Source organism: Salmo salar, chromosome 10 (assembly GCF_965601325.2).
Source record: "Salmo salar chromosome 10, fSalSal1, whole genome shotgun sequence".
NCBI classification, from domain to species: domain Eukaryota; kingdom Metazoa; phylum Chordata; class Actinopteri; order Salmoniformes; family Salmonidae; genus Salmo; species Salmo salar.
The window spans coordinates 111,077,859-111,097,374 of NC_138300.1; the positions used below are offsets into that span (position 1 = coordinate 111,077,859).

General features: G+C 42.0%; 1 protein-coding gene across 1 annotated transcript in view; it reads left to right on the top strand.

Moving 5' to 3' along the window:
- LOC106561580 (mitochondrial inner membrane protease subunit 2) overlaps positions 1 to 19,516 on the top strand; it is a 257,221-nt gene that overhangs the window by 199,141 nt on the left and 38,564 nt on the right.

Here is a 19,516-nt window from a genome sequence, read left to right on the forward strand (position 1 = left end):
GAAACAAGATGGCGTCGAGGCCTCAACGCTTTTTGAGTTAAGTTCTTACATCTAGGCGTTCCGCCAGCGGAACCCCTAGCCAACAGCCAATGGGGTCGCATGGCGCGAAATACAAAAACCTAAAAAAATCTATAATTTCTATTTTTCAAACACACGACTAATTTACACCATTTGAAAGACAAGACTCTCGTTAATCTAACCACATTGTCCGATTTCAAAAAGGCTTTACAGCGAAAGCAAAACATTAGATTATGTCAGGAGAGTACCCATCCAAAAATAATCACACAGTCATTTTCAAAGCAAGCATATATGTCACAAAAACCCAAACCACAGCTAAATGCAGCACTAACCTTCGATGATCTTCATCAGATGACACTCCTAGGACATTATGTTATACAATACATGCATGTTTTGTTCAATCAAGTTCATATTTATATCAAAAAACAGCTTTTTACATTAGCATGTGATGTTCAGAACTAGCATACCCACCGAAAACTTCCGGTGAATTTACTAAATTACTCATCATAAACGTTGACAAAATACATAACAATTATTTTAAGAATTATAGATACAGAACTCCTTTATGCAATCGCTATGTCAGATTTTAAAATAGCTTTTCGGCGAAAGCACATTTTGCAATATTCTGAGTATATAGCTCGGCCATCAAGGCTAGCTATTCAGACACCCGCCAACATCGGGGCTCACAAAACTCAGAATTACTATTAGAAAAAATGGATTACCTTTGCTGTTCTTCGTCAGAATCCACTCCCAGGACTTCTACTTCAACAACAAATGTTGTTTTGATTCCAAATAATCCATATTTATGTCCAAATACCCCCATTTTGTTCGTGCGTTCAGGTCACTATCCAAAGGGTAACGCAGGAGCGCATATCGACAGAAATAAATTCAAAATGTTCCATTACCGTACTTCGAAGCATGTCAAACGCTGTTTAAAATCAATTTTTATGCTATTTTTCTCGTAAAATAGCAATAAGATTCCAACCGGGCGACGTTGTTTTCGTTCAAAGGCTGAAAGAAAAACATGGCCTTCCCTGTGGCTCAGTTGGTAGAGCATGGTGTTTGCAACGCCAGTATGGTGTGTGCAATGCCAGGGTTGTGGGTTCGATTCCCACGGGGGGCCAGTACCAAAAAAAAATGTATGAAATGTATGCAATCACTACTGTAAGTTGCTCTGGATAAGAGCGTCTGCTAAATGACGTAAATGTAATAGCCACTTCTTGGGGCTGTGCATCTCCTGTTTCTGAGCCACCAGCCTGACCACTCACAAACAGTGCTCCTGTACCTAGCCCAGAGACAGCAGAGATCTCATTCCATTTTCTGGTGCCTATTGGAGCCTTAGAAATTGTCACGTTACAGCAGAGATCCTGTATTTTCGACAGAGATGCCACAGAAGCACAAGAAATGGTCAGAGAGGGCACTTCCTCTATGGAATCTTCTCAGGTTTTGGCCTGCCATATGAGTTCTGTTATACTCACAGACACCATTCAAACAGTTTTATAAACTTTAGAGTGTTTTCTATCCAAATCTACCAATTATATGCATATTCTCGTTTCTGGAAAAGAGTAGTAACCAGTTTAAATCGGGTACATTTTTTATCCGGCCGTGAAAATACTGCCCCCTACCCTAGAGAGGTTAAATAAAAACAGTCCCACTTCTCTCTCATCATACATTACTTATAGACCTTCTAGGTTGATTCAGGGCTTAACATAGTGATATATATCATTTTGGCAGTATAAATGCCATTTGGACATGGTTCACTGACTTTTGGGTTCGGGACCTGACTTCCTATGATCATATATGGCAAATGGACATAACATCCTGATTTGGCACCTTCAATACTTATATATTGCATTTGGACATTTCTTATTAATTTGGCAATGTTTTACTGACTTTTGACTTCGACTTTTGACTTCCTTTGATAGCATATTGCAAATGGACAAAACATATGCCTTATGGACAACTCAATAAAATATGACAAGGGTATGTTTATACAGTTCTTATACATGTATAATTGACCCAAAAAATGTAAAGAATTTCGAAAAACTGTCCAGAAAGCACTTTTTTAGATGGTGATACATTTTGGAAAGAAATTTCAAATTTCAAAATTTGACACTTGGGTCTTGACTTTATGTCTATATGAGTTGTGTCTCAGGACAGGTCCATGTTGTCTAAGGTGGTAGTAGTGGCTAAATGAGTTGTGACTGAGGACAGATTCATGTTGTCTTAGGTGGAAGTAGTGGCTATATGAGTTGGGTCTAAGAACAGGTCCATGTTGTCAAGGTGACAGGGGAGTCACACTCAGTGATGGCCACACTGAAAAGGTACACACACACAAACACACACACACACACCCACAGACACGCACACACACACACACACACACACACACACACACACACACACACACACACACACACACACACACACACACACACACACACACACACACACACACACACACACACACACACACACACACACACACACACACTCACACACACACAGCAGGGGGAATCGGCCACCAAGGACTATTACCTCTTTTGTTGATCAGAGGGTGGATCGTCTATATTCCGTCACAGCTGCTTTGCTAGGGTGAATTCAAATACAAGGCTCAGTCTTGGTTGTTACTGAGACGTCCTCCAAAGATGGAAGAATTATGGAAATACGGACCTCCCGGTTTATGAAGAAATTTACCAGCGCCTTAGTTACAGTACAATGGAAATACAGTATGTGACCTAGTGAGTTAATTTTGCAAAGTTGCAAAGACATTCATTACATTCATTCCCCTGAAACACTGAGTGTAGTCTAGCCAGACTTTCTAATCTCGGCAGTAGCCGAAGCAACGGTTGATAGTCAGTGGAGCTCTAATTGAAATGACATTGGGAGAATTAGACAGAGGCGGGTGCCACTACTCATAAGACATTGTCGCCATGTAATTCACTCTGGCAACAATTTGTGATGGGCGCCGCTGAACAAATTACAGGTCACTTGTATTGCCTGGGAGGAGATAGAGGAATAATTAACATGGGGGTTTGATGACTGACGGGGGGCGGTGGGGTGGTTGCTGTGTGTGTGTTGCCTTTGGGGCCAGCCATGCTATAAATCACAGCTATGGTTTTAATCTCGCCATGCACAGAGAGACTGTCTTCTCTGCCTGACAGAGGATGAGGCCTCTCAGCCAATTACAGCCCTCAGTGGGTGTGTGTGTGTGTGTGTGTGTGTGTGTGTGTGTGTGTGTGTGTGTGTGTGTGTGTGTGTGTGTGTGTCTCTGAGTTTAGCTCCTCCTCAGAGATATATAGGGCCGTTTCGGAGATTCATCTCCAAACAAGGATGGCTTACGGGACATAAATCATGTGTTACAATCTAATCACGGCTTTAAATACCCCAGAAAGCCCAAGTGTTACGGCGCTATATTGTCAGGGAAATTGTTGCTATGCTGTAAAGCTGATGACTGGAATACATACTGTACATTGAGAGGAAATGTATATTAATTTAAAGTGTATGAGGAATACAGATGTAGAATCTTAATTTGAGTCAGTTTACTACAGCAGGAAAATAATTTTTTGCAGCAACAGGAAATTATGAACATTTTTGTAGGCCTTGATACATTTTTCGTAAGGGAAAATCAAGTCAGAAATTTCTAAGAGGAAATTACACATTTCAGCAGTTCTCCTGTAACAGGGTGTTCAAATCAAGATCCTACATCTGTAGCTATCTGTAGCTATACTACAGCAGGAAAATAATTTTGCAGCAACAGGAAATTATGAACATTTTTGTAGGCCTTGATACATTTTTCGTAAGGGAAAATCAAGTCAGAAATTTCTAAGAGGAAATTACACATTTCAGCAGTTCTCCTGTAACAGGGTGTTCAAATCAAGATCCTACATCTGTAGCTATCTGGAGGTAGGATCTTGTTCAAATCAAGATCCTACATCTGTAGCTATCTGGAGGTAGATACTGGTGTTCAAAGAAGGAACAGAACAACCCAGTCTGGGGTGCCAGGCAGGCTGTGAGACACATGGCTGGTGAACAAGATTATGGCTCTGTTCCCATGTCCATGCTAGCATACCACTTAGGATGCATGCCCAACACATTCTCAGTGCTATTCCTTCTAGTGTGGATATTGGAACCAGGCCTAAGTTTGACTTAACCTGTCTAATTCACCTCAAGCTGTTACACATCGTCATCATCGCCATCATCATCATTGTCATCATTATCGTGTTTTATATGTCCATTATCATGTGTATCTGTGCCCTGTATGCCTACCCCATCCAACCGCCACTGTACCAGGCAGCTACTGTTTAAACCCACAACACTGATAGGAGAGCTAGGGAGCATAAATATTTAAGACAACTCAACGATGAGACTGTCTGAAAATCTCCCCCAAACTCCTGAACTCCTGAATCTCCCAACCCCTTGTAACTGCTAGACACTGCCGGGAAGCGAGTCGCATGCTAATAGCATTAATACAGGAGTCTGTATATTCACTTTGAACTGAAATTGTGACTACATCCCAAATGGCACCCTATTCCCTATTTAGTGCACTACTTTTGACCAGGACCCATAGAGCTCTGGTCAGAAGTAGTGCACTATGTAAGGAATACGGTGCCATTTGGGATGAATCCTGTTTTTGTCTTCCCACAAAACTCTGACTGTTCTTTTTCCTGAACATATCAGGGGTAGCTGAACACTTTATAATAACGTTCATTAATAAACCATTTGATAAACTATTTCTAAGTATGTAGTGTATGCCCCAATGAATATGAATTTATCAGGCTAATACATGTATATGAACACTGCTTATAAAGGAAGATGGTTTAATAAAGTGTAACTGCAGACTAGTCTACAGATAAGATATGCCCTACTTTTAAAGTATTCTAAAGCATACAGTATGACCACTAGATTTTGAAGGAACCAGTAGTATGTTCTTGTATTGGTTGTGTTCAGATACTGTATGTAGACCTAACCCCTGACATTTAAATTCACTGAACCTCAGTTTGCTGGAGAACAGACATTAAGTTTAGTTTTCCCAGCAGCCAAATCAATATTTCCGTCCCAAGGTCTAAAGCAGTGGTGTCTAACATAATATAAATATATATAAAACAAACCAAAAATTTGGTATACATTTTTTTATGTATTTGTATTTTCTTTCATTTTTGGGGGGAGAGGCAAACTATACTTTCAAATGACTAAAACCAAATCGAAACTGTAGAAATTATAATGGATCTACATTCATACAGTTTCTTGACTGTGTCCAGCTCTCTAATAATCACCAAAATGAAACCTAGACAGTCAGGGAGCATATGAATTGCAAAAAATGATCGAATATTGAGGAATATTTTGTGCAAATTCTGACTGCATGGAAATATAACACTTTTCAGTTCAGTCCTTTGGACCTCGTTGTAGACTGAATGCGGCTACCTGGCCAAAATTAGTTTGACATCCCTGGTCTAAAGAGTAGTCAGATAGGCTCCTGTAACATTGACCTAGAAAAGGAAAAGGAGAAGAATGGTCATTTAAAAAGTAATTTCTCCCATAATTTACAATGTTCCTGTGATGAACCATACACCAGTCACAGTTAAGTACCCAGGTGATTGATGGTGTGTGTACCAACCTGTCCTCACTCCTCACAAAGGTGATGAGAGGCAAAATAGTTGAAGCTAAACTAGTCTGTAGGGGAACTGATCAGAGGTTATGTCCCAAATGGCACCCTATTCCCTTTAAAAAAGATACACTACCATTCAAAAGTTTGGGTTCACTTAGAAATGTCCTTGTTTTTTAAAGAAAATACGTTTTTTTGTCCATTAAAATAACATCAAATTGATCAGAAATACAGTGTAGACATTGTTAATGTTGTAAATGACTATTGTAGCTGGAAACGGCAGATTTTTTTATGGAATATCTACATAGGCGTACAGAGGACCATTATCAGCAACCATCACTCCTGTGTTCATATGGCACATTTTGTTAGCTAATCCAAGTTTATCATTTTAAAAGACTAATTGATCATTAGAAAACCCTTTCACAATTATGTTAGCACAGCTGAAAACTGTTGTCTGATTAAAAAAGCAATAAAACTGGCCTTCTTTAGACTAGTTGAGTATCTGGAGCGTCAGCATTTGTGGGTTCGATTACAGGCTCAAAATGGCCAGAAACAAAGACTTTCCTCTGAAACTCGTCAGTCTATTCTTGTTTTGAGAAATGAAGGCTATTCCATGCGAGAAATTGCCAGGAAACTGAAGATCTCGTACAACACTGTGTACTATCCCTTCACAGAACAGCGCAAATTGTCTCTAACCAGAATAGAAAGAGTAGTGGGAGGCCCCAGTGCACAACTGAGCAAGAGGACAAGTACATTAGAGGGTCTAGTTTGAGAAACAGATGCCTCACAAATCCTCAACTGACAGCTACATTAAATAGTACCCACAAAACACCAGTCTCAATGTCAACAGTGAAGAGGCGACTCCAGGATGCTGGCCTTCTAGGCGGTGTTGCAAAGAAAAAGCCGTATCTTAGACTGGCCAATAAAAAGAAAAGATTAAGATGGGCAAAATAACACAGACACTGGACAGAGGAAGATTGGAAAAAGGTGTTATGGACAGACGAATCTAAGTTTGAGGTGTTCGGATCACAAAGAAGAACATTTGTGAGACGCAGAACATTTTTTAAAGATGCTGGAGGAGTGCTTGACACGATCTGTCAAGCATCGTGGGGGCAATGTGATGGTCTGGGGGTGCTTTGGTGGGGGTAAGGTGGGAGATTTGTACAGGTTAAAAGGGATCTTGAAGAAGGAAGGCTATCACTCCATTTTGCAACGCCATGCCATACCTTGTGGACGGCACTTAATTGGATCCAATTTCCTCCAACAACAGGACAATGACCCAAAGCAAATCTCCAAACTATGCAAGAACTATTTAGGGAAGAAGCAGTCAGCTGGTATTCTGTCTATAATGGAGTGGCCAGCACAGTCACCGGATCTCAACCTTATTGAGCTGTTGTGAGAGCAGCTTGACTGTATGGTACGTAAGAAGTGCCCATCAAGCCAATCCAACTTGTGGGAGGTGCTTCAGGAAGCATGGGGTGAAATCTCTTCAGATTACCCCAACAAATTTACAACTAGAATGCCATAGGTCTGCAAGGCTGTAATTGCTGCAAATGGAGGATTCTTTGATAAAAGCAAAGTTTGAAGGACATAATTATTATTTCAGTTAAAATCATTATTTATAACCTTGTCAACGTCTTGACTATATTTCCTACTCATTTTGCAACTCATTTCATGTATGTTTTTATGGAAAACAAATACATTTCTAAGTGACCCCAAACTTTTGAACGGTAGTGTATATATCTAATATAGTGTTCTACTTTTGACAAGGGCCGATAGGCTCTATAGAGGGAGTAGTGTTCAATTTGGAAGAACAATCAGACACTAGACCTAAGGGAGTGAGCTATCCTGTCCATATCCTGTCCACTGGTTGAAGCTTATTCATAAAACCCTCTTAGGCCTCACTCCCCCTTATCTGAGATGCCTACTGCAGCCCTCATCCTCTACATACAACACCCGTTCTGCCAGGTCCCCAAAGCACACACATCCATGAGTCACTCGTCTTTTCAGTTCAGCTGCAAAAAAACACTCTAACTGGATCGTTTAATCTCCATCTCTTCATTCAAAGACTCAATCATGGACACTCTTACTGACAGTTGTGCCTGTTTCGCATGATCTATTGTTGTCTCTACCTTCTTGCCCTTTGTGCTGTTGTCTGTGCCCAATCATTTTTGTACCATGTTTTGTGCTGCCACCATGTTGTGCTGCTGCCATGTTGTGTTTTCATGTGTTGCTGCCATGCTATGTTGTTGTCTTAGGTCTCTCTTTATGTAGTGTTGCGGTGTCTTTCTTGTCGAGATACAGTGCCTTGCGAAAGTATTCGGCCCCCTTGAACTTTTCAACCTTTTGCCACATTTCAGGCTTCAAACATAAAGATATAAAACTGTAATTTTTTGTGAAGGATCAACAACAAGTGGGACACAATCATGAAGTGGAACGAAATTTATTAGATATTTCAAACTTTTTTAACAAATAAAAAACTGAAAGATTGGCCATGCAAAATTATTCAGCCCCTTTACTTTCAGTGCAGCAAACTCTCTCCAGAAGTTCAGTGAGGATCTCTGAATGATCCAATGTTGACCTAAATGACTAATGATGATAAATAGAATCCACCTGTGTGTAATCAAGTCTCCGTATAAATGCACCTGCTCTGTGATAGTCTCAGAGGTCCGTTTAAAGCGCAGAGAGCATCATGTAGAACAAGGCACACACCAGGCAGGTCCGAGATACTGTTGTGGAGAAGTTTAAAGCCGGATTTGGATACAAAAAGATTTCCCAAGCTTTAAACATCCCAAGGAGCACTATGCAAGCGATAATATTGAAATGGAAGGAGTATCAGACCACTGCAAATCTACGAAGACCCGGCCGTCCCTCTAAACTTTCAGCTCATACAAGGAGAAGACTGATCAGAGATGCAGCCAAGAGGCCCATGATCACTCTGGATGAACTGCAGAGATCTACAGCTGAGGTGGGAGACTCTGTCCATAGGACAACAATCAGTCGTGTACTGCACAAATCTGGCCTTTATGGAAGAGTGGCAAGAAGAAAGCCATTTCTTAACCTCTATGGGCTAAGTGGGACGCAAGCGTCCCACCCGTGGTGCACTCCATCAACAGCAGGTGCATTTCAAGAGCGGCAAATTTGAATCCAAATAAATGTCAAAATTCAAATTTTTCAAACATACAACTATCTTACACCATTTGAAAGATAAACATCTCCTTAATCTAACCACGTTTTACGATTTCAAAAAGGTTTTACGGCGAAAGCATAAATTTAGAGTATGTTAGGACAGTACATTTACAAGAGTTGTGTGTAATGTTGTGCCATTTCAAAGACAGGGTCACCAAAACCATAAAATCAGCTAAAATTATGCACTAACCTTTTACAATCTCCAACAGATGACACTCCTAGGACATTGTGTTAGACAATGCATGCATTTTTAGTTCTATCAAGTTCATATTTATATCCAAAAACAGCGTTTTACTGTGGCGTTGATGTTCAGGAAATCGTTTCCCTCCAATAACCGGCATTCAAGTCAGCACCACAAATTAAATAATTAAAATTAGAAAACATTGGTAAAATATTATATTGTCATTTAAAGAATTATAGATTTACATCTCTTGAACGCAATCAACTTGCCAGATTTAAAAATAACCTTACTGGGAAATCACACTTTGCAATAATCTGAGCACTGCGCCCAGAAAAATACGCGTTGCGATACAGACTAGCCGCCATGTTGGGGAGATCTAAAATCGAAAATACTATGTAAATAATCCATTACCTTTGATTCTCTTCATCAGATGTCACTTCCAGGTATCACAGGTCCATAACGAATGTAGTTTTGTTCAAAAAAGCTCATCATTTATGTCCAAAAATCTCCGTCTTGTTAGCACATGATCTAAGCCCGCCGGACTTCACTTCATGAACGAGGGGAAAAAATATATTTACGTTCGTTCAAACATGTCAAACGTTGTATAGCATAAATCATTAGGGCCTTTTTTAACCAGAACATGAATAATATTCAAGGTGGACGAATGCATTCTCTTTTATAACGTATTGGAACGAGGGTACCCAACATGAACTCGCGCGCCAGGTGTCTAATGGGCCATCATCGTTCCATGGCTCTTGTTCGGTCAGATCTCCCTCCAGAAGACTCAAAACACTTTGTAAAGGCTGGTGACATCTAGTGGAAGCAATAGGAAGTGCCAAAATATTCCTCAGCCCCTGTGTTTTTCAATGGCATAGGTTTAAAGGTAATACAACACATCAGGTATCCACTTCCTGTCAGAATCTGTCTCAGGGTTTTGCCTGCCAAATGAGTTCTGTTATACTCAGACACCATTCAAACAGTTTTAGAAACTTTAGGGTGTTTTCTATCCATATATAATAAGTATATGCATATTCTAGTTACTGGGTAGGATTAGTAACCAGATTAAATCGGGTACATTTTTTTATCCAGCCGTGCAAATACTGCCCCCTAGCCCTAACAGGTTAAAGATATCCATAAAAAGTGTTGTTTAAAGTTTGCCACTAGCCACCTGGGAGACACACCAAACATGTGGAAGAAGGTGCTCTGGTCAGATGAAACCAAAATCGAACTTTTTGGCAACAATGCAAAATGTTATGTTTGGCGTAAAAGCAACACAGCTCATCACCCTGAACACACCATCCCCACTGTCAAACATGGTGGTGGCAGCATCATGGTTTGGGCCTGCTTTTCTTCAGCAGGGGCAGGGAAGATGGTTAAAATTGATGGGAAGATGGATGGAGCCAAATACAGGACCATTCTGGAAGAAAACCTGATGGAGTCTGCAAAAGACCTGAGACTGGGACAGAGATTTGTCTTCCAACAAGACAATGATCCAAAACATAAAGCAAAATCTACAATTGAATGGTTCACAAATAAACATATCCAGGTGTTAGAATGGCCAAGTCAAAGTCCAGACTTGAATCCAATCGAGAATCTGTGGAAAGAACTGAAAACTGCTGTTCACAAACGCTCTCCATCCAACCTCACTGAGCTCGAGCTGTTTTGCAAGGAGGAATGGGCAAAAATTTCAGTCTCTCGATGTGCAAAACTGATAGAGACATACCCCAAGCAACTTACAGCTGTAATCGCAGCAAAAGGTGGCGCTACAAAGTATTAACTTAAGGGGGCTGAATAATTTTGCACGGCCAATTTTTCAGTTTTTTATTTGTTAAAAAAGTTTGAAATATCCAATAAATTTCGTTCCACTTCATGATTGTGTCCCACTTGTTGTTGATTCTTCACAATAAATTACAGTTTTATATCTTTATGTTTGAAGCCTGAAATGTGGCAAAAGGTCGAACAGTTCAAGGGGGCCGAATAATTTCGCAAGGCACTGTATGTGTTTTGTCCTATATATATATTTTTTTCTTCCCTGCAGTAGGCAATTTCCCTTCTGGCAGGCCGTCATTGTAAATAAGAATTTGTTCTTAACTGACATGCCTAGTTAAATAAAGGTTAACCTCTCTAGGGTAGGGGGCAGTATTTTCATGGCTGGATGAAAAACGTACCCAAATTAAACGGCCTACTACTCGGGCCCAGGAACTAGGATATGCATATTATTAGATTTGGATAGAAAACACTCTGAAGTTTCTAAAACTGTTTGAATGATGTCTGTGAGTATAACAGAACTCATATGGCAGGCAAAAACCTGAGAAAAATCTAACCAGGAAGTGAGAATTCTGGTGCTTGTAGTCCTTTCAAGTCATTGCCTTTCGAACACACAGTGACTTAGGGTTCATTTTGCACTTCCTAAGGCTTCCACTAGATGTCAACAGTCTTTGAAAGTTGTTTGAGGCGTCTATGATGAACAGAGAGCAAACGTTGGAAGTTGTTGACTCAGGAAGGTACTGGCGTTCATTGGCGCACATTCACGTGAAAGTTAGCTGTGTTCCAAAACGTTTTTCAAGACAATGGAATCGTCCGGTTGGAATATTATTGAAGTTCTAAGTGATAAAGGCCCTAAAGATTGATGCTATACAACGTTTGACATGTTTGAACGAACGTAAATATAACTTTTTTTACTTTTCGTCGTGACATTTTCCGCGCGCTTCCTACACTTGGAGTAGCTAACTGAACGCGCTAACAACAAGGAGCTATTTGGACATAAATTATGGAGTTTATCGAACAAAACAACATTTATTGTGGACCTGGGATTCTTGGAAGTGCCTTCTGATGAAGATCATCAAAGGTAAGTGAATATTTCTAATGCTATTTATGATTTTAGATGACTCCAAAATGGCGGGTATCTGTATTGCCTAGTGTATTTTTCTGAGCGCAGTACTCAGATTATTGCAAAGTATGCTTTCCTCGTGAAGCTTTTTTAAAATCTGTCACAGTGTTTGCATAAAGGAGATGTTCATCTATAATTCTTTGAATAACAGTTTAATATTTTATCAACGTTGATGGTGAGTATTTTTGGAAATTGTTGTGCTGATTCACCGGCAGTATTGGAGGCAAAATATTTTCTGAAAATTACGCGCCAATGTAAAATGGTTTTATGGATATAAACATGAACTTGATCGAACAAAATATGCATGTATTGTGTAACATGATGTCCTAGGAGTGTCATCTGATGAAGATCGTCAAAGGTTAGTGCATAATTTTAGCTGGTTGTCTGGTTTTTGTAATGCCTGTCCTAGCTAGGAAAATGGCTGTGTGCTTTTTCTTGTGTTGGAACTGTCCTAACATAATCTAACTTTATGCTTTCGCCATAAAGCCTTTTTGAAATTGAACAATGTGGTTACATTAAGGAGACGTGTACCTTTAAAATGGTGTAAAATAGTCGTAGGTTTGAGAACTTTGAATTATGACATTTTCTGGTTTTGAATGTGGCGCTCTGATTTTTCACTGGCTGTTGAATAGTGTGACCTGTGGGTGGCACCTGCCCAAGAGAGGTTAAATAAAAATAAAAATCTCATTAGTCATTACACGAAGCATGTTTGTCTTCATTCAGTTTGTCGTTGTCATCTGATTAGATTGTTATCTAAAGGGATCTTATGAGAGGAAGACTGGCAGATGGATGATTTAGTAGAAAGGCACTTCCGGTTTGGAGCGAGCAGTCGCACTACGCTTCGCTCCACAGGTAATATTACACTTCACTACATTACAACGGCTTGATTTGTTTGATCTGAGCAATTCTTCTTAGCTAGCTACATAGCCGTCTTTGTATCAAAGATAATTGTGTTGTTTAGAGTAATTAGAGTAAATATCGAGGCTAGCTATCTTCGTCCTCCTAACGTAGTCAACACTGCTAGCTGCTAGCTAGCTAGTCATCACTGCTAGCTAGCCAACTTCTACCGACTAGCAGCACTGCAGAAACTATTACATTACAACGTAACGACTTGATTAGTGTGGTGTTAGTGTTAGTTAGCCAGCTACTTAGATGTCTTTGCTGTCTCTGTATCTAAGATAATTGTGTAGTTTGAGTAATTATCGAGGTGAGCTAGCCAGCCGCGACGCGGCGCCAGACTTAGTCAACACACCTAGTCATCATTAACCCACTGCTAGCTAGCCAACCGTTACCGACTAGCAGCGCTGTAGATACTAATACTTTACAACGGAACGATTTGACTAGTGCAGTGTTAGCTAGCTAGCTACTTAGTTGTCTTTGTCATAGCTTGATAATTGTGTAGTTTAGTAATTACCGAGGTTAGCTAGCCAGCCATCGAGGTCAGCTAGCCAGCTATTTCCGTCCCCCGCGACGCGATTTTTCCTAACCCAGCAAACTATTACCGACGAGCAGCATTGTAGAAACTAAATACATTACAAGGAACGTCTTGATTAGTGTTATGTTAGCTAGCTAGCTACAAAGTTGCTTTGTATCATGACAAGGGGTAGTACTGAAACTATCGAGGTTACCTAGCCAGCTACACGTTCAAAGTCAACAACGCAGCCACTGCTAGCTAGCCTACTCCACCAGCCAGCAGTACTGTATCATTTTCGTCATTTTAGTCAATAAGATTTTTGCAACGTAAGCTTAACTTTCTGAACATTCGAGACGTGTAGTCCACTTGTCATTCCAATCTCCTTTGCATTAGCGTAGCCTCTTCTGTAGCTTGTCTACTATGTGTCTGTCTATCCCTGTTCTCTCCCCTCTGCACAGGCCATACAAAAGCTCCACACCGCGTGGCCGCTGCCACTCTAACCTGGTGGTCCCAGCGCGCACGACCCACGTGGAGTTCCAGGTCTCCGGCAGCCTCTGGAACTGCCGGTCTGCGTCCAACAAGGCTGAGTTCATCTCAGCCTATGCTACCCTCCAGTCCCTAGACTTCCTGGCGCTGACGGAAACATGGATTACCACAGAGAACACTGCTACTCCTACTGCTCTCTCCTCGTCTGCCTACGTGTTCTCGCATACCCCTAGAGCATCGAGCCAGCGGGGTGGTGGCACTGGAATCCTCATCTCTCCCAAGTGGACATTCTCTCTTTCTCCCCTGACCCATCTGTCTATCTCCTCATTTGAATTCCATGCTGTCACAGTTACCAGCCCATTCAAGCTTAACATCCTTATCATTCATCGCCCTCCAGGTTCCCTTGGAGAGTTCATCAATGAGCTTGACGCCTTGATAAGTTCCTTTCCTGAGGATGGCTCACCTCTCACAGTTCTGGGTGACTTTAACCTCCCCACGCCTACCTTTGACTCCTTCCTCTCTGCCTCCTTCTTTCCACTCCTCTCCTCTTTTGACCTCACCCTCTCACCTTCCCCCCTACTCACAAGGCAGGCAATACGCTTGACCTCAAATTTATTAGATGCTGTTCTTCCACTAATCTCATTGCAACTCCCCTCCAAGTCTCCGACCACTACCTTGTATCCTTTTCCCTCTCGCTCTCATCAACACTTCTCACTCTGCCCCTACTCGGATGGTATTGCGCCGTCCCAACCTTCGCTCTCTCTCTCCCGCTACTCTCTCCTCTTCCATCCTATCATCTCTTCCTCTCCTCCCTCTCTGCATCCTTTGATTTCCTCTGTCCCCTATCCTCCAGGCCGGCTCGGTCCCCCCCTCCTGCTCCGTGGCTCGACGACTCACTGCGAGCTCACAGAACAGGGCTCCGGGCAGCCGAGCGGAAATGGAGGAAAACTCGCCTCTCTGCGGACCTGGCATCCTTTCACTCCCTCCTCTCTACATTTTCCTCTTCTGTCTCTGCTGCTAAAGCCACTTTCTACCACTCTAAACTCCAAGCATCTGCCTCTAACCCTAGGAAGCTCTTCGCTACCTTCTCCTCCCTCCTGAATCCTCCTCCCCCTCCCCCCCCTCCTCCCTCTCTGCAGATGACTTCGTCAACCATTTTGAAAAGAAGGTTGACGACATCCGATCCTCGTTTGCTAAGTCAAACGACACCGCTGGTCCTGCTCACACTGCCCTACCCTGTGCTTTGACCTCTTTCTCCCCTCTCTCTCCAGATGAAATCTCGCGTCTTGTGACGGCCGGCCGCCCAACAACCTGCCCACTTGACCCTATCCCCTCCTCTCTTCTCCAGACCATTTCCGGAGACCTTCTCCCCTACCTCACCTCGCTCATCAACTCATCCTTGACCGCTGGCTACGTCCCTTCCGTCTTCAAGAGAGCGAGAGTTGCACCCCTTCTGAAAAAACCTACACTCGATCCCTCCGATGTCAACAACTACAGACCAGTATCCCTTCTTTCTTTTCTCTCAAACTCTTGAACGTGCCGTCCTTGGCCAGCTCTCTTGCTATCTCTCTCAGAATGACCTTCTTGATCCTAATCAGTCAGGTTTCAAGACTGGGCATTCAACTGAGACTGCTCTTCTCTGTGTCACGGAGGCTCTCCGCACTGCTAAAGCTAACTCTCTCTCCTCTGCTCTCATCCTTCTAGACCTATCTGCTGCCTTTGATACTGTGAACCATCAGATCCTCCTCTCCACCCTCTCCGACCTGGGCATCTCCGGCGCAGCCCACGCTTGGATTGCGTCCTACCTGACAGGTCGCTCCTACCAGGTGGCGTGGCGAGAATCTGTCTCCGCACCACGTGCTCTCACCACTGGTGTCCCCCAGGGCTCTGTTCTAGGCCCTCTCCTATTCTCGCTATACACCAAGTCACTTGGCTCTGTCATATCCTCACATGGTCTCTCATATCATTGCTATGCAGATGACACACAATTAATCTTCTCCTTTCCCCCTTCTGACAACCAGGTGGCGAATCGCATCTCTGCATGTCTGGCAGACATATCAGTGTGGATGACGGATCACCACCTCAAGCTGAACCTCGGCAAGACGGAGCTGCTCTTCCTCCCGGGGAAGGACTGCCCGTTCCATGATCTCGCCATCACGGTTGACAACTCCCTTGTGTCCTCCTCCCAGAGTGCTAAGAGCCTCGGCGTGACCCTGGACAACACCCTGTCGTTCTCCACTAACATCAAGGCGGTGACCCGATCCTGTAGGTTCATGCTCTACAACATTCGCAGAGTACGACCCTGCCTCACACAGGAAGCGGCGCAGGTCCTAATCCAGGCACTTGTCATCTCCCGTCTGGATTACTGCAACTCGTTGTTGGCTGGGCTCCCTGCTTGTGCCATTAAACCCCTACAACTCATCCAGAACGCCGCAGCCCGTCTGGTGTTCAACCTTCCCAAGTTCTCTCACGTCACCCCGCTCCTCCGCTCTCTCCACTGGCTTCCAGTCGAAGCTCGCATCCGCTACAAGACCATGGTGCTTGCCTATGGAGCTGTGAGGGGAACGGCACCTCCGTACCTTCAGGCTCTGATCAGGCCCTACACCCAAACAAGGGCACTGCGTTCATCCACCTCTGGCCTGCTCGCCTCCCTACCTCTGAGGAAGCACAGTTCCCGCTCAGCCCAGTCAAAACTGTTCGCTGCTCTGGCACCCCAATGGTGGAACAAGCTCCCTCACGACGCCAGGACAGCGGAGTCAATCACCACCTTCCGGAGACACCTGAAACCTCACCTCTTTAAGGAATACCTGGGATAGGATAAAGTAATCCTTCTAACCCCCCCTTAAAAGATTTAGATGCACTATTGTAAAGTGGTTGTTCCACTGGATATTATAAGGTGAATGCACCAATTTGTAAGTCGCTCTGGATAAGAGCGTCTGCTAAATGACTTAAATGTAATGTAAATGTAAATGTGATGAACCATAATGAAACTAAATGACAATTTCCTAAATGCAGATGAAGATAGACTAACTTTATTCTCGACTGTAAAATATTTGTCTAATTTTTATTGTGGTTTTCAATTGAGCCTGTAGCTCAATAAATGTTAATGACTGCCTTTTTTATAGCTAGGTTCTGAAGTAAATTTGGGTTGTATAAATCCTCTCTTGGGTAGGGGGCAGTATTTTGACGGCCGAATGAAAAGTGTGCCCGTAGTAAACTGCCTGCTACTCAGGCCCAGAAGGTAGGATATGCATATTATTAGTAGATTTGGATAGAAAACACTCTGAAGTATCTAAAACTGTTTGAATGATGTCTGTGAGTATAACAGAATTTATATGGCAGGCAAAAACCTGAGAAAGAATCCAACCAGGAAGTGTGGAAATCTGAGGTTTGTAGTTTTTCAAGTGATTTCCTATCTAATACACAGTGTCTGTGGGGTCATTTTGCACTTCCTAAGGCTTCCACTAGATGTCAACAGTCTTTAGAACGTTGTTTCATGCTTCTACTGTGAATGGGAGAGAATAAGAGCATATGGAGTCAGATGACTGAGAAAATGACATGAGTTCAATCGCGCGCACTCACGTGAGTTAGGTGTGTTCCTTTTCATTTCTGAAGACAAAGGAATCGTCCGGTTGGAATATTATGGAAGATTTATGATAAAAACATCCTAAAGATTCATTCTATACATCGTTTGACATGCTTCTACGAACTGTAATGTAACTTTTTTGAGTTGTCTGAATTTACTGCGCGAGCACAGTGCATTTGGATTACTCAACTGAACGCGCGAACAAAACAGAGGTATTTGGACATAAAGATGAACTTTATCGAACAAAACAAACATTTATTCTGGAACTGGGATTCCTGCGAGTGCATTCCGATGAAAATCATCAAAGGTAAGTGAATATTTATGTTATTTGTGACTTCTGTTGACTCCAAAATGGCGGGTATCTGTATGGCCTGTTTTGTTGTCTGAGCGCTGTACTCAGATTATTGAAAAGTTTGCTTTCGCCGTAAAGCTTTTTTGAAATCTGACACAGCGATTGCATTAAGGAGAAGTGTATCTATAATTCTTTGAATAACAGTTGTATATTTTATCAACGTTTATGATGAGTATTTCTGTAAATTGATGTGCTCATTCACCGGAAGTTTTGGGAGGCAAAACATTTCTGAACATTACACGGCAATGTAAAATGGGGTTTTTGGATATGAATATGAACTTTATCAAGCAAAACATACATGTATTGTGTAACATGAAGTCCTATGAGTGCCATCTGATGAAGATCATCAAAGGTTAGTGATTAACCTCTCTAGGCTAGGTTTGAATGGTGTCTGTGAGTATAACAGAACTCAAATGGCAGGCCAAAACCTGAGAAGATTCTGTACAGGAAGTACCATGTCTGACCATTTCTTGGCCTTCTTTGTCATCTCTATCCAAAACAAAGGATCTCTGCTGTAACGTGACACTTCCTAAGGCTCCCATAGGCTCTCAGAAGGCGCCAGAACGTTGAATGATGACTTTGCAGCCCATGGCTGAAAAACAGTAGCGCATTTGGATAGTGGTCGATCTGAGAACAATGAGACGGGCGCGCGTGTGCACGTGAAGAGTCCATTTTAGATTATCAGTCTTTGAACGAAAACAACGACTCCCGGTCGGAATATTATCGCTATTTTACGAGAAAAATCGTATAAAAATTGATTTTAAACAGCGTTTGACATACTTCGAAGTCCGATTTCAAAAAGGCTTTACAGCGAAAGCAAAACATTAGATTGTTAGGAGAGGACATAGACACAAATAATCACACAGCCATTTTCCAAGCAAGCATATATGTCACATAAACCCAAACCACAGCTAAATGCAGCACTAACCTTTGATTATCTTCATCAGATGACACTCCTAGGACATTATGTTATACAATACATGCATGTTTTGTTCAATCAAGTTCATATTTATATCAAAAACCAGCTTTTTACATTAGCATGTGATGTTCAGAACTAGCATACCCACCGAAAACTTCTGGTGAATTTATTAAATTACTCATGATAAATGTTGACAAAATACATAACAATTATCTTAAGAATTATAGATACAGAACTCCTTTATGCAATTGCGGTGTCCGATTTTAAAATAGCTTTTCGGCGAAAGCACATTATGCAATATTCTGAGTACATAGCTCGGCCATCACAGCTAGCTATTTTGACACCCACCAAGTTTGGGGCTCACTAAACTCAGAATTACTATTAGAAAAATTGGATTACCTTTGCTGTTTTTGTCAGAATGCACTCCCAGGACTTCTACTTCAACAACAAATGTTGTTTTGGTTCCAAATAATCCATAGTTATATTCAAATAGCTCCGTTTTGTTCGTGCGTTCAGGGCACTATCCGAAGGGTGATGCGCGAGTGCATTTCGTGACAAAAAAAAATCTAAATATTACATTACCATACTTAGAAGCATGTCAAACGCTGTTTAAGATCAATTTTTATGCTATTTTTCTCGTAAAATAGCGATAATATTCCAACCGGGCAAGGTTGTATTCATTCAAAGGCTGAAAGAAACGAGTAGTCTCGTGAACGCGCATCTCAGTCTCACTGTCCCCAGGCTGATCAGTTACAAACTCTGCTGCTGTTCTTTGCCCAGAGACAGCAGACACCCCATTCCACTTTCTGGCGGTTTTAGAGAGCCAATGGAAGCCTTAGAAAATGTCACGTTACAGCACAGATGCTGTATTTTCGA